The 24,141-nt window shown below is 43.3% G+C and overlaps 1 protein-coding gene across 6 annotated transcripts in view; it reads right to left on the reverse strand.

Annotated features, from left to right (window-relative positions):
* si:dkey-70p6.1 (uncharacterized protein LOC570575 homolog) overlaps window positions 1-24,141 on the reverse strand; it is a 115,160-nt gene that overhangs the window by 49,119 nt on the left and 41,900 nt on the right. For 3 of the 6 annotated variants that reach the window (XM_060930817.1, XM_060930820.1, XM_060930815.1), the window contains one exon: window positions 12,586-12,831. The exons of 2 other annotated variants lie outside the window; for them this stretch is intronic. The gene's annotated coding sequence lies outside the window, so the exon portion shown is untranslated. Of the gene's footprint in view, window positions 1-12,585; window positions 12,832-16,862; window positions 16,940-24,141 lie in introns of those variants that run through there. One more of the 6 variants, XM_060930818.1, reaches the window with a different exon arrangement.

Genomic DNA, 24,141 nt, shown 5'->3' on the forward strand with positions numbered 1-24,141 from the left:
CTTGTCTCCTCACCCCACCACCACTATTTACACCGCAATACCATCCCCTCTTGCCACAAGAGCCAACTTCTCCATCAGGGACATCGCAGAGTGGTGAACGAGCTTTTCTTATCGTACTCCTGTGTCTCGCCTATAGTATCTCCTCGTGCCTTTACACACCAGCTTAAGATCTCAATGAATGGCCCTGAATAGGATTATAGTTTTGAATGGGACGTTTGTCTCATAATTCTATGTACATGCTTTTTATTCAGGATTATGAGCCTTAACTTTACCCAAGTACCAGTAATAGCAATATGAGTGTTAGAAAATATCAAACGACAGCTCTTCACTGAAAATAACATGAAGTGTGTGTGTGTGTAGGAGGGAGGGAGGAGGTGCTTGTTTTGTGTGTGGGGGTCTGCTTTTTTGTTTATTCATCACAGTTTAATCTGGCAGTGTGGAGATGCTGAAATCAAAATGAGCACGTTTTAATCATCTGGCTCATTTTCTGTAGTATCAAAGTGAGCTATGAGTCATGACAAAGACTAAAAATGTTTTTGCGCATAGGCAGGTCTTCTTGCTGTGAAGAGGTGTCAAAAAACATGGATGGGGAAAAACTTTTTTCTGTGTCTCCTTTTTCTCAGGGGCAACAAAACTCTTGTTAGTTTGACGGGGTTTTTCACAGACAAGTACACACAAGGACCATTCTGTCTTAAATGGTGCATATCTTCTGCACCTTGGCTGAACTCCAAAAGATAACTACATTAGATTTGCCTCCATGATGCAACAAATAACATCATTACCAAGTAATCCACAGCAGATCTCTGGAATATCATTATCGGATGAAAAGTTTTAGAAATGGAGTTTGCATGTTCTCCCCGTGTCTGCGTGGGTTTCCTCCGGGTGCTCCGGTTTCCCCCACAGTCTAAAGACATGCAGGTTAGGCTAATTGGTGACTCTAAATTGACCGTAGGTGTGAATCTGAGTGTGAATGGTTGTCTGTGTCTATGTGTCAGCCCTGTGATTACCTGGCGACTTGTCCAGGGTGTACCCCAACTCTCGCCCATAGTCAGCTGGGATAGGCTCCAGCTTGCCTGCGACCCTGTAGAACAGGATAAAGCTGCTAGAGATAATGAGATGAGATGAGATGTTCTCCCCGTGTCTGCGTGGGTTTCCTCCGGGTGCTCCGGTTTCCCCCACAGTCCAAAGACATGCAGGTTAGGCTAATTGGTGGCTCTAAATTGACCGTAGGTGTGAGTGTGAATGGTTGTCTGTGTCTATGTGTCAGCTCTGTGATGACCTGGCGACTTGTCCAGGGTGTACCCCGCCTCTCGCCCATAGTCAGCTGGGATAGGCTCCAGCTTGCCTGCGACCCTGTAAGACAGGATAAGCGGCTACAGATAATGGATGGATGGATATAGTGTGTGTGTGTGTGTGTACACCGCGTTCCAAATTATTATGCAAGTGATTTTTTTTCTCTGATTTTCCTAAATGGCTGATGCAAATGACAGTCAGTATAATTTTCAAGTCATCAACCGTTAGAGTATAAATCAAATTTTATGGAACAAACAGTTCCAAATTATTATGTACAACAGAGTTTCAAAACATTTTATAGGCTGTAAAGAACTGAAAATGGTCATTTGTTGAATTTGCAGCATTAGGAGGTCATACTGACTGAAATCAAAAGCTATTTCAATCAAAAACATTTTATTTGAAATGTTTGTACCTCGCCTTTCGCCCGTAGTCAGCTGGGATAGGCTCCAGCTTGCCTGCGACCCTGTAGAAGGATAAAGCGGCTAGAGATAATGAGATGTTTCTGTGCTCTGAATCAGCCACAAACATATATGTCAACCTTTGGTCAATCAAACCTGTATAATCAACCTCCAAAATCCGTATTTCCCTTATAAAATCCATATAAGATGCAAATTAAAATAATTTACCTAAAATTTGAATGATAATTAACAATGATATATCCAAGTTACTTTTTATTCAATATTAATAACAATAAACCTTCAGAATGAATACAAAGCTCCAATGTTTGACAAAAACACAGTGTCACTCTAATGTTCTGAATTGTACTCCATGACAGCTTTTTTTAGCGCTCTGCACCAATACCTCACTAGGCTGCATGTCACAGCAAGTGTCTGTGTTGATCTTGCCGGAGTGCCCATCCAGAATCTTTTCAGTCGCTAGTGAAAGTCGCTCAGGTGGAAATACACGTTTCAGACAAAATGTTACTTCCGGGTTGGCGGGATTCTCGCAATGCGGTGTGTGCATGATCAAAAGTGGAACGAAGTCTCGCTACCACAAGATAACGCGTGATTTCATAAGACTCTTTACTGGCTGTTTGTGCTTTCTGTGGTGTACAGTACATTTGTAAATGTTATGCGCTCTTTTATCATCGTGGGAATTGATTATAGCTCTAAATAAATATTGAAGTTTTTTTAAAGAATCCATATAACTTTATTTGTACGCCCGTATACTACGTTCATTGAATCAAATCCGTATAAAATACGGACATTCCGTATAGGTTGACATGTATGCACAAATCTCTTCATAGTATGATGATCACGCTTAAGTTTTCGTGAAATATCTAATGTTTTCATACCTTGTCCAAGGCATTGCACTATTTGACGCTTTTCAGCAGCAGAGAGATCCTTTTTCTTTCCCATATTGCTTGAAACCTGTGGCCTGCTTAATAACGTGAAACATCCTTTTGAAGTAGTTTTCCTTTAATTGGGCTCACTATCTTTAACCTAACCCAAACTCTCAGCCTAAAATGGCTGAAATGTCGATTAGCCTAACAGTCGCTAATATAAACCGAAGAAAGTGTCAGCACATACGCTGAATGCCACTTGGCTGAAACTGCTGTTGTAAAAGTGCTGGGTTGTAAAATTGTGGCTCTGCGGCACTGCAGTCAGAGAAAAACGAAAGAGATGTTATTACCATTAAGTTAGTTTGGAATTTTTTTTAAACTAACCTGTGGCAAAATTTTGAAATGTATGTTATTTAGTAAATATCTCATCTCATTATCTCTAGCTGCTTTATCCTGTTCTACAGGGTCGCAAGCAAGCTGGAGCCTATCCCAGCTGACTATGGGCGAGAGGCGAGGTACACCCTGGACAAGTCGCCAGGTCATCACAGGGCTGACACATAGACACAGACAACCATTCACACTCACATTCACACCTACGGTCAATTTAGAGTCACCAGTTAACCTAACCTGCATGTCTTTGGACTGTGGGGGAAACCGGAGCACCCGGAGGAAACCCATGCGGACACAGGGAGAACATGCAAACTCCACACAGAAAGGCCCTCGCCGGCCACAGGGCTCGAACCCAGGACCTTCTTGCTGTGAAGCGACAGCGCTAACCACTACACCACCGTGCCGCCCCATTTGGTAAATATATAATTAATTATTGTTTATTATTTTTTTAATTAGGAATTTAATTTAGTACTTGAATGAGCAGATGTTATGTTGTGTTTATTAGACAAGGACTTTAACATATTGTAGGGGCATAACTGATATTCTGATACGTCTGAATATATATATGTTATTTACCAGCTGGGAGAGCCGTATCATGAAATACCGTGACCAAAGTCTTGAAAGTACTGACCTTGGCCCAGAGGGCCTCGGTCAGTATTCAAGGCCGAGGTCATGGTATTTCACTATATGGACCGACCTTAAGCTGGTAAATAATATATTTATTTTTTTCTTTACCAAATTCTAACAGAAAACGAGAGCACCTGAAAGGGAAAACCGAGCCGAGCCATCATTTTGAATCCTCATTCACGGCTGTAATGCAAATTGCTTCCTCCTCAGTATACAAGTGCACTTCCATGGCAGGAAAAAAACTCCATTTTGCCGCCTATGTAGTCCCCTATTTATACAAATAGGAGTCATTCAGGATTCAGCCATGTTTTTGGTCGGCGTCAGCAACAGTTACAGGTTTTTAGCTTTCTCCTGAAATGTTTTCTTTTATTTCTTCTTCCTCAGGGTAGTAAAACTCTAGCCTGGGCCCGCCCATCCTAAGCGTGACGCAACACGAGGGCCTGTTGCGAGCTTAAGGCCAATTTATGCTGACAACCCAGTCCTCGCAGATGGCGTCGCAGATGGCGTCTGCGTAGCCCCCCCACCTTCGCAGACGCTCTGCGCGCACCTCCCAAAAATTGTGACCACCGCAGAAGCCTCGCAGACAGCGTCGCAGACAAGAGGGCTCTGATTGGTCCACTCTACATCCACTGTACACGCACTTCCGCTTCCCTACTTTCCCAGTTTGGTTTGTTTTCACGACCGCCATTTTTAAAAACACGAGCGAAGATGGAGCAGCACAAAGAGCGGTTGATCGAGGAAGTGAGGAAGTACGTACATCTATACAACTCCAGTTCTAGTCATTATAAGTAACCGGAGGATAAACGCTCCACTAACCACACCCACCAACTACTCCTAGCGATTTCGCGACTTCGCGCCCCCTTGCGTTGTGGCGGTGAATAACATCGCGCACGCCTATTACTCCCTGCTCAACGATAAATTACAACTGTCTGCAAAAAGCTATCTGCGAAAGCCTTGTCGCAAGAGCATGCAGAGGCCATCAGTCTGGCCAGGCAAGCTATCTACAGCTCTTCCAAGCTCCCGAAAAATTGGGAACCAATCAACTTTGAGCATCTCCAACGGCCCTGGGTAGAGGCGTGTTCAAGGCACTGACGTAGTAGAACTGCGACCGGAAGCCATAGATTGTTTACAGAATCTATGCCGGAAGCGCTTCATTCATGCTTCTGCATCTATTATGCATAGATGCTGTATTGAAAGCATTCAACGGGAAGTTCTCATTGAAAACGGAGCAAAGAGCAGCCCTGGAGGCATTTATTGAAAGGAAGGAAGTTTTCGCCTTGCTCCCAACCGGCTTCGGTAAGAGTTTAATCTACCAGTTAGCCCCGTCGCGTCGCATACATCAGAGGAAGAGTGATGTGATTGGTTTAAGCTTCGTCACAGCCTTTTCTGGCTTCGACCAGTAGCAAACTGAGGCATTTCAGGGAGGCGGGTCAACCACGGGCTCTGGGAAACGGTTGGGCTTAATATCTTGGCCAGACCAATAGCTCAGAGAGCTTTGAAGTCATGTTAGCCAGGCTAGTAAAACTTACTTTCGCTGTGAACACTGTCGTTATCGCTATCCATGCTGTAAAATTAATGCTATTCTTCTGAGAAATGCTGGCAAAAATTTATAAGATTTTTGATAATCTTATAAATAAATCTTATTAAAAAAAAGATAAATGTTGACAAAAAATGCTACCATGTTTGTTGTTGTTGTGAGCGAGTGAGTCGCCAGAGGTCCATAATCGGGGTCCATAACTGGGGTCCGTATCGTAGGATACAGACCCGCTCACCAGCCAATCAGAGCGCAGGATTTGGACCGCGAAGAAAATAAATAGGGGATATTACACGGTGGCGTGAAGATATGAAGTTTCTCTTTGAGTGGTGAATGTATATTTCACAAGTGAGCGAAGCAAACGAATGAAATATTTTTCAACACGAAAAGATAAACTTCATATCTTCGCACCACCATGTAATGTTCTTTATATTATATGGACACATCCAAAAATAAATAAAGAAAGAAAGAAAGAAAAACCGCAAGTGGGGCGGCACGGTGGTGTAGTGGTTAGCGCTGTCGCCTCACAGCAAGAAGGTCTGGGTTTGAGCCCCGTGGCCGGCGAGGGCCTTTCTGTGTGGAGTTTGCATGTTCTCCCCGTGTCCGCATGGGTTTCCTCCGGGTGCTCTGGTTTCCCCCACAGTCCAAAGACATGCAGGTAAGGTATTAGGCAGAGACCCGTCCACCCGTAAATTTGACGGGTGATTGCCGATTTCAACGGGCAAGTATACACACAGACGGATACTGAAACGGACGATAATGCCGAAAATTTTCGCACATGAATACTCCCACATGTCGTCCGATAAATCCAGTTATGTTCCGCCCACACACGGACTGGCCATCGGGAGTAGCGGGAGTTTTCCCGGTGGTTCAGCGTGGGCCGGCGGAGAAAAAAAAAAACAAAACAGTTGCGCGCTGGCCTTTAATATGATAAGCAATGTTAACAGTTTCTTTAACAAACTGTTAACATTGCTTATTACAGTTGCGCGCTGGCCTTTAATATGATAAGCAATGTTAACAGTTTGTTAAAGAAACTGTTAACATTGCTTATCATATTAAAGGCCAGCGCGCAACTGTTTTTTTTTTTTTTTTTTTCTCCGCTGGCCCACACTGAACCACCGGCCCACTGGGAAAACTCCCGCTACTCCCGATGGCCAGTCCGTGTGTGGTTCCGCCATCATTTACAAATCGTAAGAAACACAGTTTAATACGAAAAATACTGAAAACTTGAAATGAAAAATCAGAATATTTCATCGTTTCCGCCATTTTGGCCCGCACTGAATCTTGTAACATGCGGACTGAATAAATCGCGAATTCTGATTGGTCGAAAATTGCCAAACACCCTGCGTTGTAGTTTCCTCTTTCTTGGCGGGAGAACCGCATTTTTTTTTGCTGACTCACTCTTCTGGATCAAGATGAATCCCAACAAACGCCCCAAATTGAATGTGACAAAAACTGATTCGTTTTTCCACAAAAAGACAGAAAAGGTATGTGTGATACATTGATTAACAAGGGGGTTTCATTGGGGTATGGTAAAATAGAATACTGTTGGTTTTTTTTTTATTAAATACTGTAACTAGATCAAAAGATTATATACAATTCATTGTTGTTTATTTTCTTTTCACTTTTGTTACCAAATCAAACACCATACATACATCTGATACATTCAGGAGTGAAACTGAAAAAAATACAAAGTAAAAATATGCAATATTTCTGATCAAAAATTACACGCCATTTCACCCTGAAAATGTCCTAGAATGCAGGAAATGAAGTCTAAATTTCAAAAATTTTCTGGGGGGGCATGCCCCCAGACCCCCCTAGAGGGACTTCACGCCTGCAGCGCTCGTCTTCGCACCTGCGGCGCTTATCAGGATTATATAAAATATTATTTTTGACTGGTAAATTTCTTTTTCTGCCTAATACCCTACATGCAGGTTAGGTTAACTGGTGACTTAAATTGACCGTAGGTATGAATGTGAGTGTGAATGGTTGTCTGTGTCTACTGTATGTGTCAGCCCTGTGATGATCTGGCGACTTGTCCAGGGTGTACCCTGCCTTTCGCCCGTAGTCAGCTGGGATAGGCTCCAGCTTGCCTGCAACCCTGTAGAGCAGGATAAAGCGGCTAGAGATAATGAGATGAGATGAAAAACCTTAAGTTAATCAAGAGAATTTTAATTTTGAACCGGTTCACCATTTTGACACTGCACCTCCTGTCAGCAGGAAAACAGTGGGAGTGACGTCACTGGAGTGAAATATTGGAAAATATGTTACTCAGGTCCAGGATGTAGTATGAGTTTTTCAACACGAGAAGATAAACTTCATATCTTCAAGCTAACGTGTGATTGTCTTTTTATTATACAGGTACATTCACAAACAAAAAGTACCCGAATTTATCAAAATAATTCATCGATTTCCTCATGAGTGAGGATACTGGAAAATATGTAACTCAATGTCCCGGGTGTAGTTCGTATGAAAAATATGAGTGGCATATTTCCCAGTAAAACACTCCTGTCAGTGTTTGAAATACCCGTCTGCAGTCTGCATTTTGCAGAATGATTTTCATGATTGCAGAAGAAAAATTAAACAACCCGCAATTTTGCAGAATGAAAAAATCAGGCTTGGGATTCAATGGTTCTCAATTTAGCAAACTAACGGTGCTGTAAATAAACTGAAACCTGCACTGCGCGAACCTGACGGCGTTTTCCAGGTCAAAGTTGAGCAATATTTACGTAATACCGACGAAAGGCGATGACAACCAAATAAGGGCAGTTGCCATTTTCCGATGTAAGATTTCGTCACTTTCAATACCCGCCGGGAGGACCCGACAACTACCTCGGCAGTGTTCGGCAGTTTCCGCCATGCATCTCCCAGAATTCAATGCGGCACAACAAACATGACTCCCAAGAAGAGGATTGTTTCTTCGGGGCAAGAGTCCGACAAAAACTCCCAGAAAACAAGGATGATTTTGTCGTATCTCGGCAAAACCGGCAGCCAGCGTGACTCCAACAACAACAGCGACAGATCGCGCGTCCGCGAGGGGGACAAAAAAAAGCAAAAGCAAAGACTCTGACTAGTTCTTATCTTGCATACATATATATTGGTAAATTGCATAGGTTTGTATATACTGTATTGCTGAATCATGTAAAATTATACTGATATTATATCCCTTTTGAAGATAGCAACAGTATTTTACCTTTATTCATAGATACTTTTGAATATTTTGTTTTCTCATACCAAGCCACATTAATACATGTTTTGTGTACATGTTCTGATTTTTTTTTATTAGTGCTGTCTTGCCTGTGGTGCAGACTAGCACAAAGTAAAACAGTTGCCCTGTAAGACAAAGCTCATAGGTTCAGTTCTGTAGCTCTCAGTAGTCCTGTAGCTCTCAGTTCTGCCATGATTAGTTTGTACCCAGTTCTCTGTTGTTAGTTTAGAGCAGTGAAGCCTCTGCAGTAGTTCTCAGTTCAGTTCATGACCTTGCACTTTAGAAGCCAGGCAAACACAATGAACCCAAACGTCTTTCCATTTGCCAGTGTGGTGTAATACAGTAATGCCTTTATTTTGAAAGTGTGGAAAATGTAGGGGGCACTTCCGGTCCCTCACACTCAGTTCTGTGTTAGGTCAATGCATGTTAGAGACATGAGCCGTCTAGCTATATAACTTACCTGTTTAATAAAGCAATAACTTGACATGGTGTCAGAAGTGGGCGACAGCGCATGACCGGAGAAAGGAAAAGAATGAAAAAGAAGGCGAAGAGGGAAAATCGCACATCAGGTGGGTTAACAGAAAATCTTGTGAGTGGTTCTGGCGGCGAAACGGGAGACGAGGTGGCAGAAATGGCGCGACCGACACCAACTGCAACGTTCACCATACAACCTCCAGAGCCATTCGATTTTACCAAGCCACAAGAATGGGAACGGTGGATTAGGAGATTTGACCGCTTTCGGCTGGCAAGCAACCTAAACGCAACGCCAGAGGAAAACCAGGTAAACACGCTGGTGTATTGCATGGGCGATGAAGCCGAGGATGTTCTAAAGGGGCTAACGCTAACTGCAGATGCTAGGAAGAAGTACGCAGACGTGAAGGCAGGTTTTGATGCATTTTTTGTTCCTAAAAATAATGTCATATATGAAAGAGCCAAATTTAATTAGCGCGTGCAACTGCCGGGAGAAACGGTGGATTCCTTCATCACTGCTCTATACAGCTTAGCCGAACATTGCAATTATGGACAGTTACAGGAGGAGCTGATTCGCGACAGGCTAGTGGTCGGATTGAGGAACGTCTCCTTGTCAGAAAAGCTATAGCTAGACAAAGACCTCACGCTCCAAACTGCCATAGAAAAGACGAGGCTAGCTGAAGAAATTAGACGACAGCAGTCGGACCTGAGAGGAGAAAATAGTGAATGCTCCAATGTCGATGCTGTGCATGCTACAACTACAAGCTACAGAAAGCCCAAATTTCCCTCCAAGCTGCCACAAGCACAGACGCCAGGCAGATACAAACCTGCATGATTGCAGCAAGGTGCAAAGGCCTGTTATAGATGTGGGAAAACGCCCTCACATGGGAAATCAGAATGCCCTGCTACAGATGCTGTGTGTCACCACTGTGGAAAGAAAGGACATTACGGCAAAGTATGTAGGAACAGCACAACTTCTCTGAATGCTGTTATTGCAGAGGAAGAGGAGAGTTTTTTTCCTCGGAGCTGTGGATGCTGGAAAGGACCCATGGACAGTGCAGCTACAAGTCAGACACAAAAAAGTGTGCTTTAAGATAGACACTGGTGCTGATGTCACTGCCATGCCAGCCGAGGTGTACCATGACATTGCTGGGGGACTAGATGTGAAGCGCCTGGCAGTGTCGACACGCCCACTGTTCGGACCTGGTGGCAATGTACTCACTGTCCTGGGTGTAGCTAGGGAAACACTACGCAGAGGCAAGAAGATGGCCACAGAGGACATTTATGTTGTGAAAGATCTGCACACTGCACTGTTGGGAAGGCCTGCCATCGAACAGCTCCAGCTTGTAAGCAGAGTCGACAGCATCACCATGGACATGGTGAAACAACAGTATCCGAAGCTGTGTAGCGGCTTGGGTCTTGTTTGGAGGCCATACGCACTTAAACTAAAGCCAGGCGCGGTGCCCTTCTCTCTTTCAACGCCTCGCAGAGTCCCCCTGCCGCTCATGGGAAAAGTGAAGGAGGAGATAGGTCGCATGGAGAGGGTGGGCGTGATCACCAAGATCGAGGAGCCGACCGAGTGGTGCGCCGGGATGGTGGTGATGCCAAAAAAAGAAGGCAGTGTTCGCATTTGTGTGGATTATTCAAAGATGAATGAATCAGTGTGCAGAGAAAAATGTATCCTGCCGTCTGTCGAGCACACTCTGGGCATGCTAGCAGGCGCAACAGTATTCAGCAAACTAGATGCCAATATGGGCTTTTGGCAAGTGCCATTGACAAAAGAGTCTGCCAAATACACCACCTTCATCACGCCTTTTGGGCGCTACTATTTCAACCGGCTACCCTTTGGCATAACTTCGGCCCCAGAGCACTTTCAGAGGATGATGGTGACGGAGGTGACTGCAGGCCTGGACGGGGTACTGTGTCACATGGATGACATCCTGGTCTGGGGACGGACACAGGACGAGCACGACATGCGGCTACATGCAGTGCTTCAGAAAGCACAAGAGGCTGGCATTACACTCAACATGGACAAATGTGAGCTCACACGCCACACAGTCAAATTCCTGGGTCATGTGATTTCAGCAGACGGCATGAAGCCAGATCCAGAGAAGACGAGGGCGGTACAAGGGCTGGATCCACCTAAAAATGTCAGCGAACTCAGGAGTTTTCTGGGTATGGTCAATCAGCTGGGGCGCTTCGTACCTCACCTGGCTGAAAAACACAAAGTTCTACGAGACCTGCTGTCCAAGAAAAACCACTGGTACTGGGGAACAGAACAACAGGCCGCCTTCGATCAGTTAAAAACAGAGCTGTCATCCTCACCAGTGCTCGCACTATACAACCCAAACAGTGCATTAAAAATCTCTGCCGATGCCTCTTCTTTCGGCCTAGGTGCAGTCCTGCTGCAGCAGAGCGATGACGGGTGGTCACCTGTGGCGTACGCATCAAGGGCCATGACACCGATGGAACAACGCTACGCCCAAGTAGAGAAGGAGGCATTGGCGGCAACATGGGCCTGTGAAAGGTTCAGCAGTTTCATCCTGGGAAGACCATTCGAACTTGAAACAGACCACAAGCTGTTGGTGAGTCTGCTGGGAGGGAAAGCTTTGGATGACCTCCCACACAGAATCCAAAGATTTAGGATGCGGCTTCTGAGGTACGACTACATAGTCAAGCATGTCCCCGGCAAAAGCCTATGGACAGCCGACACCTTATCTCGTGCTCCTCTGAGATCCAAACAAACGCACACAGACACAAGCCTGCTAGAGGACACCAACATATATGTTGACTCTGTCATCAGCAACCTTCCTGTCAGTGGGGACTATTTGGCCAGCCTGCGTGAGCACCTGAAAGCAGACAGCACTTGCTCCACACTGATGGAGTACTGCACGGATGGCTGGCCTGACAAAAGCCAACTACAAGGAGAGCTGAGGCATTACTGGGCCGACAGAGTAGTACTGACTGTACACAATGGACTGCTGCTGCGGGGCACGAGGCTTGTCATCCCGTCAGTGCTGCGAGATGATGTGCTGCAAAGACTACACGAGGGTCACCTGGGGGTGACAAAGTGCAGGGGCTGGGCCAAAGAGACAGTATGGTGGCCAGGACTCAGCAGCCAGCTGAATGACTTGGTGCTGAAATGCAAAGCCTGCATTCAAGAGAGAAGGAACATCAAAGAGCCGCTGATGCAGACAGAGATGCCAGACAGGCCCTGGCAAACCTTGGGAGCTGATCTGTTCATGCTGAGAGGCAAGACTTACCTGCTAGTCGTAGACTATTTCTCAAGGTATGTAGAAATTGCACTACTGTCACCCACAAAATCCACAGATGTGGTGTTGAACCTGAAATCCATGTTCTCTCGTCATGGCATTTGTGAATTCTTTAAAAGTAATAACGGACCCCAGTTCTCAGGTAGCCACTTCAAAGATTTTGCAGCCAAGTATGGCTTTGTGCACATCACGAGCAGCCCCAAGTTTCCTCAGAGCAATGGGGAGGCTGAACGAGCTGTACAAACTGTGAAAAACTTGTTAACGAAGGGGTCAGACCCATACCTCGCCTTACTGGCCTACAGAGCAACCCCCCTGCAGAACGGATATAGCCCAGCTGAGCTGTTGATGGGGCGTTGCCTCCGCACTACTGTCCCCACTCTTCCAACCTTGCTGAACCCAGCTTTGCCAGACTACAACATGCTGGAGGCCAAAGAAAAGGAGAAGAGGAGGAACAATGTGAGATACTTCGACAAGCGGCACAGAGCAAGAAACCTGAAGCCACTCTTACCTGGAGAGGATGTGTGGATCACTGACGCTCGAGTCCAGGGCACAGTGTTATCAACACACAACACTCCTCGCTCCTACATCGTCCAGGGGCCTCAAGGCACACTGAGGAGAAACCGGCATCACTTGGTGCCGCTGCAGACCAACAGTGGGGTAGTCGACGCTGATCCACAGGTGGGAGAAGACCCACCTACTCCAGAGGCCCCACCAGCGACATCACCACCTAGCCAAGAGGGTCCCACCAAAGAAACTGTGCGGACCAGGGATGGGAGAGAGGTTAGACCACCACAGAGACTTGTGACTTTATGAGCCACTTATTTGACTCGAAAAAAAAGAGAGAAAAATATGATTGTGAAATTGTTCTGCTTTAATGTACATTATCTGAAACCTGAGAGTTTAAGTAAGTTTTGGTCAGTAAAAGAAACACAGCTTGCTGAAGTAAGCAGTAAAGTTAGTTCTAATTTTCATGTGTGATACAGGGACAGAATAGGGACAGGTCTTCCAGCACCAGGGCAGAATAAACCCCTTAAGACCTGCTGAGACAAAGGCAGTCTACCCTTTGTCTCAACGAAAGGGAGATGTGGTGTAATACAGTAATGCCTTTATTTTGAAAGCGTGGAAAATGTAGGGGGCACTTCCGGTCCCTCACACTCAGTTCTGTGTTAGGTCAATGCATGTTAGAGACATGAGCCATCTAGCTATGTAACTTACCTGTTTAATAAAGCAATAACTTGACAGTTGACAGTTCTTGACAGTTGGGTTTTATTCCTTAATGGCATCAATTCTTTGCATCATCATAAGATGTAACAGAGTGTAGAATTGAAACCTTGCTTTCAATTTAAAACTATACAGTGGTGCTTGAAAGTTTGTGAACCCTTTAGAATTTTCTATATTTCTACATAAATATGACCTAAAACATCATCAGATTTTCACACAAGTCCTAAAAGTAGATAAAGAGAACCCAGTCAAACAAATGAGACAAAAATATTATACTTGGTCATTTATTTATTGAGGAAAATGATCCAATATTACATATCTGTGAGTGGCAAAAGTATGTGAACCTTTGCTTTTAGTATCTGGTGTGACCCCCTTGTGCAGCAATAACTGCAACTAAACATTTCCGGTAACTGTTGATCAGTCCTGCTCACCGGCTTGGAGGAATTTTAGCCCATTCCTCCATACAGAACAGCTTCAGCTCTGGGATGTTGGCAGGTTTCTTCACATGAACTGGTCACTTCAGGTCCTTCCACAATGTTTCGATTGGATTAAGGTAAGGACTTTGACTTGGCCATTCCAAAACATCAACTTTATTCTTCTTTAACCATTCTTTGCTAGAATGACTTGTGTGCTTAGGGTCGTTGTCTTGCTGCATGACCCACCTTCTCTTGAGATTCACTTCATGGATAGATGTCCTGACATTTTCCTTTAGAATTCACTGGTATAATTCAGAATTCATTGTTCCATCAATGATGGCAAGCCGTCCTGGCCCTGATGCAGCAAAACAGGCCCAAAACATTATACTTCCACCACCATGTTTCACAGATGAGATAAGGTTCTTATGCTGGAATGCAGTATTTTCCTTTCTCCAAACATAACACTTCTCATTTAAACCAAAAAGTTCTATTTTGGTCTCATCTGTCGACAAAACATTTTTTCAATAGCCTTCTGGCTTGTCAATGTGATCTTTAGCGAACTGCAGACGAGCAGCAATGTTCTTTCTGGAGAGCAGTGGCTTTCTCCTTGCAACCCTGCCACGCACACCATTGTTGTTCAGTGTTCTCCTGATGGTGGACTCATGAACATTAACGTTAGCCAATGTGAGAGAGGCCTTCAGTTGCTTAGAAGTTACCCTGGGGTCCTTTGTGACCTCGCTGACTATTACATGCCTTGCTCTTGGAGTGATCTTTGTTGGTCGGCCACTCCTGGGGAGGGTAACAATGGTCTTGAATTTCCTCCATTTGTACACAATCTGTCTGACTGTGGATTGGTGGAGTCCAAACTCTTTAGAGATGGTTTTGTAACCTTTTCCAGCCTGATGAGTACAACCCCGATTCCAAAAAAGTTGGGACAAAGTACAAATTGTAAATAAAAATGGAATGCAATGATGTGGAAGTTTCAAAATTCCATAATTTATTCAGAATAGAACATAGATGACATATCAAATGTTTAAACTGAGAAAATGTATCATTTAAAGAGAAAAATTAGGTGATTTTAAATTTCAGGACAACAACACATCTCAAAAAAGTTGGGACAAGGTCATGTTTACCACTGCAAGACATCCCCTTTTCTCTTTACAACAGTCTGTAAACGTCTGGGGACTGAGGAGACAAGTTGCTCAAGTTTAGGGATAGGAATGTTAACCCATTCTTGTCTAATGTAGGATTCTAGTTGCTCAACTGTCTTCGGTCTTTTTTGTCGTATCTTCCGTTTTATGATGCGCCAAATGTTTTCTCTGGGTGAAAGATCTGGCCTGCAGGCTGGCCAGTTCAGTATCCGGACCCTTCTTCTACGCAGCCATGATGCTGTAATTGATGCAGTATGTGGTTTGGCATTGTCACGTTGGAAAATGCAAGGTCTTCCCTGAAAGAGACGTCGTCTGGATGGGAGCATATGCTGCTCTAGAACCTGGATATACCTTTCAGCATTGATGGTATCTTTCCAGATGTGTAAGCTGCCCATACCACATGCACTAATGCAACCCCATACCATCAGAGATGCAGGCTTCTGAACTGAGTGCTGATAACAACTTGGGTCGTCCTTCTCCTCTTTAGTCCGAATGACACAGCGTCCCTGATTTCCATAAAGAACTTCAAATTTTGATTCGTCTGACCACAGAACAGTTTTCCACTTTGCCACAGTCCATTATAAATGAGCCTTGGCCCAGAGAAGACATCTGCGCTTCTGGATCATGTTTAGATACGGCTTCTTCTTTGAACTATAGAGTTTTAGCTGGCAACGGCGGATGGCATGGTGAATTGTGTTCACAGATAATGTTCTCTGGAAATATTCCTGAGCCCATTTTGTGATTTCCAATACAGAAGCATGCCTGTATGTGATGCAGTGCCGTCTAAGGGCCCGAAGAGCACGGGCACCCAGTATGGTTTTCCGGCCTTGACCCTTACGCACAGAGATTCTTCCAGATTCTCTGAATCTTTTGATGATATTATGCACTGTAGATGATGATATGTTCAAACTCTTTGCAATTTTACTCTGTCGAACTCCTTTCTGATATTGCTCCACTATTTGTTGGCGCAGAATTGGGGGATTGGTGATCCTCTTCCCATCTTTACTTCTGAGAGCCGCTGCCACTCCAAGATGCTCTTTTTATACCCAGTCATGTTAATGACCTATTGCCAATTGACCTAATGAGTTGCAATTTGGTCCTCCAGCTGTTCCTTTTTTGTACCTTTAACTTTTCCAGCCTCTTATTGCCCCTGTCCCAACTTTTTTGAGATGTGTTGCTGTCATGAAATTTCAAATGAGCCAATATTTGGCATGAAATTTCAAAATGTCTCACTTTTGACATTTGATATGTTGTCTATATTCTATTGTGAATACAATATCAGTTTTTGAGATTTGTAAATTATTGCATTCCATTTTTATTTACAATTTGTACTTTGTCCCAACGTTTTTGGAATCGGGGTTGTATTAGCAACGCTTTTTCTGAGGTCCTCAGAAATCTCCTTTGTTCGTGCCATGATACACTTCCACAAACATGTGTTGTGAAGATCAGACTTTGATAGATCCCTGTTCTTTAAATAAAACAGGGTGCCCACTCACATCTAATTGTCATCCCAGTGATTGAAAACACGTGACTCTAATTTCACCTTCAAATTAACTGCTAATCCTAGAGGTTCACATACTTTTGCCACTCACAGATATGTAATATTGGATCATTTTCCTCAATATATAAATGGCCAAGTATAATATTTTTGTCTCATTTCTTTAACTGGGTTCTCTTTATCTACTTTTAAGACTTGTGTGAAAATCTGATGATGTTTTAGGTCATATTTATGCAGAAATATAGAAAATTCTAAAGGGTTCACAAACTTTCAAGCACCACTGTAGGTTGCAGATGCAAACACTGTGAATGAAGTACATTTTGGGTAACAATTTATTGTTCAAGCTAGAAACTTAATCTCGACAAAATGTAACATGATGTGTAACATGAAAATGAATGTTTTGTTTCTTGAAGAACAGTTGTGTTCTATTTTTTATTGTGGTGATACCTTTATTAGTATGTTGTGTGGAAGGATAATGTGTGGGTGTGATAACTAGTACATTTATGAATTAGTTGGTATACTTCAAGTTGTAGTAGCCTGTAGTGTCAGGGCAAGGGGGATGAAAGACCTGTGGAGGTATCATGGAATGATAACTTTGCTTCAGAGAAGGATCTGTGAAGACTGAAATTAAAAATAGAGTGAGAGAATAAAGAATTACAGTAATGCTATGAGTTGTAAAGCTAGATATGATGTAAATATACGGTAGGCATTATTAGGTTGAGAAGGGTGTAGTATGGAGGCTTGTGTATTTGCAGAAAATATTTACAAATTGCAGAACAAAATTTTGACATTCTGCAATATTGCAGAACACTGGAAAAAAGTATTTCGACCACTGCCTGTCTATATAATATAATATAATATAATATAATATAATATAATATAATATAATATAATATAATATAGATGTAATAAATCATCATATGAAGTTACTCACTACTTGAGGAGCCATTTTATGAGATTCTTTTTTCCCCCCATACTCATGTTGTGACTTTGATGAGTACTTTTATGTCTGCTTGAGTTATTATTATAAAGTAACAATACTTTAACTTGTGTACAGTCTTTGCTTATTCTACCCACCTCTGCTAAACTGGTCACCTTGGAGACATAGCCTCTGGGAGGGCACATCAGAATTACCTAATGTGACTTCACTTCAGAGATGATGCAGTTGAGTTCGCTCAAATATTGGTAGGGACAATTTTGTCCTCATATGTAAACCTACGACATTAGGTTATGGGTTCCATGTTGGTTTCATTTTGTAGTTTTGTTTGCATTTAAAAGTGAAAGTGAAGTTAATGCAACTTTAGAAAAAGTAACATTAACTTCATAATCCAATTCATTTTTAAGACTTGTCAAAATCATATTTTAGACATTTAAAGATATTCTAAGGCCTAAAATTCAATGTTGGATTTTAGACTTTTAAAGACTTTTAAATGACCCACAGAACCCTGTAGAACAAGTACACAATCAACCTCAGAAACTAGATTCCCTATTACATCTACCAAAGGATCACAGGGATCCAGAGGTGGACAAAGTACCCAACTTCATTACTTAAGTCAAAGTACAGATCCCACTGGTCAAATGTTACTCCGACACAAGTGAAAGCTGTCCAGTCAAATTTTCACTGAAGTTAAAGTACTGAAGTACTTGCTTTTAAAAATACTTAAGTATTAAAAGTACATTTTCTGTCAACACATCATTGTATTATTCCCACAACGCTTATAATAACTAATGCCATTATCAAAGACAGAAATGTCTCATCTTATTATCTGTAGCCGCTTTATCCTGTTCTACAGGGTCGCAAGCAAGCTGGAGCCCATCCCAGCTGACTACGGGCGAAAGGCAGGATACACACAAAATGAGCGCATGCTGTGCCATCATGGTGGTTTAACATTAAGCTAGCTAGTCAGTGAAACTCCACCTGACATGCTAGCAAACACTTTTCAAACTCGAAATCATATTGGGTAGCTAATGCTACTAGAAAAGAAAGATCTCTACATTCTGTTTATTTGGCAATATTATGCTAAAACATTTCTGAAAGGACTTCAGATAAGTTAACGTTATTCATGTTAGTGTAACTCCATTTTTACATGCTAACTAACAGTGTACAAGTTAACTAGATATGTGTTAACCACGGGCGATTGCTCTAAGACAACGAGGGAGGCTCAGCCTCCTCTAAAAATGACGAACATCGTGTAGGATGAATTGCGCTAGGCTTATCTTATAGCCGACCTTATAACATTGCTATTTCAGATCCAAAATCATGGAAATATATGTGCTCAACCCAACTACAGTGTGAAATCATTCCGTTATAACTTTCCCCAGTTCGCCTAATGTGTGCGTGAGTTTCTCCCCCTCGTGACAACGCAATGCAGCCCAGCCTCAGTGGACTTCAATGGCATTTGGGAGCTATGCGCTTTTCAATATCAAAATGCAAGACGATTATTGGACAAATACTGCGAAAACGCCCGCCCACGGAGTCCCACGGACTCCCAGCCTCAGTGGACTTCAATGGCATTTGGGAGCTATGCGCTTTTCAATATCAAAATGCAAGACGGTTATTGGACAAATACTGCATAAACGCCCACCCCACGGACTCCCAGCCTCACAGTGGGAGGGACATGGCAAAGCTTTCCGCGAGGAGACTGGTGATTGGTGAAAGCGGCCGGATATTTTCTTTGATTGACAGCTCGTTTCAACTATAGACAGGCAGCGGTGAATTTCAGTTCAGTCCCATGCGGATTCGCAAGTGGTGTGGTGTATTGTAAGAGATCAGCTTACATTTCGATTTCATTCATTACATACGGTTTCTACCAGCTTTTTTAGTTTGTATATATTTTCATTATAAATAAAATGTAAATATAGTGTTGTCAAGTTTGCTATCTTAGTTCCAGAAATTTCGTTTATTTGAGTGACTGAACTTGAACTTGAGGGGGCTAGTCAGCTAGCAAGAAAGCTGCGCACGGATGCCAAGCATTGCTGATTTAATTTTGGCGAAGCCATTTGCCAGTCTTCCTTTCGAGGAAAAAATTAAAATTAAAGAGCAGGGTAGACCAACGCCTCAAATTGACTTGGTGAAAAAGGTAGGGAATAATACTCATTCCTTTCAGCTCTCCTGGTACGAGAAAGTGAATTGGCTAACAGCAAGTTCAGTGACAAGGAAAATGTATTGTTGGCCATGCCTCTTGATTAAACTCGGATCCGTGATTTGGTCAAACGTGGGCTGGTAACCCACATCAACAACAGTAAATAGGCTACTTTAGTAATATGTCATGGATGGACCAAAAATATAGAATCTATTTAAAATGTTTATGCTGAGTATATTATATTGGAATATATATTTCTCTGGATATGAATTAAACACAGCTACAATTTGGAAAACATTTTTAAACAAAAACACAGCCAAGAACATTTCACACTACAGACCTGGATTAAAAGTGAAGGGTTATCAAAATTGTCAATAAAACATTTCTCAGTCAAAATAAGTAAAATATAGGGAAAGTGTCATTGAATGAAACGTGTGGCACCCAGCTCTATGTTTGGCTCCCCAAGGTCAGTGCTTGTGCCTATTCCAGAACACTCTGCTGTTACTGCTGAGGTTCCTGACAAAGAGCTGCTTTCAATAATGATCAATTTTTAAACAACATGCCACAATTTTAAAATATTATAAAATGTTAAAATATACCCCCCCCAACACCACCATCATGTATATTGGACAGTAGGCTAATGGGCCAAAAGAACCTGTTATTTCACAGTTTGTGACCCTGCCAACAATCAGCCAGATCAAAGGCAAGAGTATGGGCAAAATTGATGTGTTTTTTCTTTTTTCTTTTAAAATCTGGAAATATCGTAACCGACCAGCCTCCCCTGTTTGAAAGACTACCAGCCGCCACTGGTGTTAACGTTAGCTGTGGACAAGGCTGTAGCCACTTGGTGGGCAAATCCATAGAAAGTCATTTGACTAACCAGACTGCATAGCTATTGCAACATTATCGCTAGCTCTAAAAGCACAGACAACTTTGTTGCAAGCTTTCTCTTGGAATAAAACGTTTACATACCTCAATGTGCTTCCGCAGGTTGGACGGCGATTTTTTGTAGACCGTGATGTGGTTCACTTTCGTTCAATGAACAAAGCAAACATTTAAAACGAAATGAATCTTTAATCCTTTCAGAAGACTGAAACATGGGTTCATGGGCCATGGGTGCGTGCATTCCCCAGAAGAACCGCCTCCTTCCATTCTGCTATCAACTGATCGTGTTCAAATAATGCTGCGGAGAAATCATTGAACTTGAGTTTATACAGTCTATGGACGTGACGTGACCCTAGTGATTACTGATCGGCTGTCTCAGTGTCACTTGCGGAAAAAAAACACTCACGTTTTAGAAAAGAAAAGAAAAAAACATCCACTTTCAAAGCTGCTTCATAGTAACGAATAACGAGGACCTTGACAGAAATGTAGTGCAGTAAAAAGTACGATATTTGTCTTTCAAATGTAGTGAAGTTAAAGTCATAAGTTTCCAAAAAAATAATACTCAAGTAAAGTACAGTGTGGCAGTGGGGGCGTGGTCAAGCACCGGTCTGTGACAGGAGGGTGGAGCCGGGGAAGGTGAGTGGCAGAATTGCTTCACCTGACGGTAATTAACCTGTGTTTTGTGTGTGTTTTCCCAGTAAACCGCTCCCTATTTAAGGAGGCTGAGAGAGAGCAGAGGGAGCGCGACCCGGGATTGGAGGCTGAGTGTGTGTCTGTGTGCGTGTGTGCATGCGAGCGTTAGACTGAAAAAGTTGATTAATAAATACGCTGTCTCTACCTCCAAACGTTGTCCTGCCGTCCTCTGTGCTCCACCCACACATTGTCTGCGCTACATACAGATACTCAAAAGTGTACTTAAGTACAGTACTCAAGTAAATGTACTTCGTTACTGTCCACCTCTGCAGGGATCACAGAGAGATTTCAGTATAGCATTCTCAATACTCTAAGCAGTCATCCATCTTCCCAACACCCTACAGTACTGAACACCATAGGTCAGTGGCAGAAGCAGCTTGAAATGCTTGATTGTAGAACAGCAGTCTAGTAATAAAGTTGCATTTCTTCAACAAAATGGACAACGTGAATGTGTTTTAGAAGGAGCCAGATAGTACTCCACAGTGTAGCATCACCTCATTAAACTTTAAAATTACAATTAAGCAATTCTCGGCCTACTGCTATAAATATTATCTACATGTATTCTCTCACAAATACAAAACAAACTCTCTTCCAAAATTCTGTCAAAATGAAACACTGACTCTCTCGCTCTCATTTGACCCTTCTTTTAATTTACCACTTATATTTAGACACTACAGGGAAAGCAGCTGTTCTGAACAGCGATCACAGTCTTTTACCACAGCTGCTTATCTCTCTTACTGACTCACTGGTCTAGACAGGGTGAACACAGGTCTCTTACAATTAATCATGCAACTCCTGGACAGTGTACAATCGTTGTTTTTCTGCATTACCGCAACACACTGCAAAAGCAGACTGAGCTTCTATTTATGGTTCACACTGCAAGCAGTAACGGTATTCCTAACATAAAACTATAAAGCAGATTATGGATGTTATTATTATTATTATTATTATTATTATTATTAATAGACATTGTGAAATTGGGACTTGATTTGACCTATTAATAGGACCTGTAAATTTCTTTACAAACTACCAGTTACTACTAGCCATAGTAACCGTAGTTACTACTAACTATTACTACTATTGAGTCAAAATAGTAATAGCAAAAAGGCAGAAAAAGTAATGCAATTAGCACATTTTATGTAATACACAATGCTGAATAACCTGTGTTTAATTACTAGCCTTCCAAAACTAGTATCTGATGCTTCTCATCGCTCAATTATAGCACCTATGTCTTGTTTGGGAAAAGCCTGTTTCTTTCTGATTATCTGAGACCGGGACTAAGTAAACACTAATACCCATTCTGTTAGGACTTGGGACTGTCTTGGCTTCTAGAGGCCGCTATTATTTCTTTGTCTTGTTATGTTTGTTTTGACAGCTAGAGGCCGCTATTGTTTCTGTGTTTTGTGTTTGTTTTGACAGCCCTTGTTTTCATGTGCCTTTTGCCCCACCTGTTCTTTATTTTCTGCCCCGCCTAGTTTCTTAATTACCCTGTGTATATATACTTCCTCAGTTTGGTCCCTAGTCACAGAGTCTTTGTGCTGTTCATGGCTAGTAACCTCTGTTCTGTGTACCTTGCCTATGTCCTTATGTTTTTTGGCATTTTGCTTTCTTGTGAACTTTTGGACTTTTTACTTTGCCATTTTTGGATCTTCTGAGCGTTTGGATTTTTGCCTTTTTTCTGATTTTGGACTTTGAACTCTTGGATGTTTTATTTTTCCCGTGTATCTTCTGAGCGTTTGGATTTTACTTTTGTTATTTTTTGCTTTGGATTTTTCTGAACTTCTGAGCGTTGTCAATAAGCTGTTTTTTATTCTACTTTCGTCTCACTCCTCTGCACTTGAGTCATTCCCCTGGTGGCCTAGTGGGGGTTTGCTGGATTACCACAACAGTGACCCGGGTTCGATTCCCAGCAAAACCTTAACAGAAAGACTCCATCATGACCGACTCAGCAGAGGCTTCTTCAACTGTCTACCCGGCTAACCTTCAGGGAATTATGGCCGCTTTAACGCGCTTCGGAGCTACCATGGACACTCATGGATGAACACTTGCAAGCCAACGTGAGGCCCTTGCTCGTCACGAGGTACTGCCCCAGCAAATTGGGAAAGCCCTGGCACAGCTGACTCCTCTGCCCCCATCTCCTGTTCCTGCTCCACCATCTGCTCCCGTTCCAGTGCCTCTTGCCACGCTGCCTCCTTCACCTCGCGAACCCTGCCTTCCTGCACCACAGAGGTATGACAGCAAGCACGGTGAGTGCTGGGAGTTCCTTACCCAGTGCCAACTCACCTTTGAGCTCCAGCCTACTACCTACACTACGGATCACCACAAGATTCCATATGTGATAACTTTGTTAGCTGATAAGGCACGAGCTTGGGCAACAGCCATCTGGCAGAGACAGGGACCCGAGTGTTCTGATTTCAAGCTGTTTACGGAGGAGATGCTTCGTGTCTTCGATCAGGCGGACATCAGTAAAGATGCAGCCAGGAAGCTCATGTCCATCCGACAGGGAGGAAGCGTTGCAGACTATGCCATCTCGTTCCGGACGCTCGCAGCAGTCAGTGGATGGAATGAGACTGCCCTGGTTTCAGCCTTCCACCATGATCTGTCTGACCCCATCAAAGACGGTCTGGCCTCTATCGGATGCCCAAGTGACCTCGAAACACTGATCTCACATGCCATTCGTCTTGACAACAGGATTAGAGAGCGCCGCCAAGTCCTGAGCTTCCCCTGCCTCAACCTGGAGTCCGTCTACCTCCTCCAGTGACTGTCTGGAGCCCATGCAAGTGGGCCGTACTCGTCTCTCCGCATCTGAGAGGGAGCGCAGAAGAAGGGACAAGTGCTGCATCTCCTGTGGCAAGCCCGGCCATTTCCGAGCATCATGTCCCGAGCTCTTGGGAAAAGGACCGCCCCGTCCAGCTGATGGAGGGTTGTGATGGGGCCTACCCTCTCTCCCAAACTTCCTGGTCAAGGAGTCTACATTCCTGTCTCCATCTCCTGGGGTGAGTCCGTCCACTCTTGCCAGGCCTTGTTAGACTCCGGGGCGGCTGGAAACTTTATGGATGTCCACTTCGCCTGAAGAATCAATGTCCCTACTGCACCTCTTGAAGTCCCGCTGTCTGT

Source organism: Neoarius graeffei, chromosome 10 (genome assembly GCF_027579695.1).
Source record: "Neoarius graeffei isolate fNeoGra1 chromosome 10, fNeoGra1.pri, whole genome shotgun sequence".
Lineage (NCBI taxonomy): Eukaryota > Metazoa > Chordata > Actinopteri > Siluriformes > Ariidae > Neoarius > Neoarius graeffei.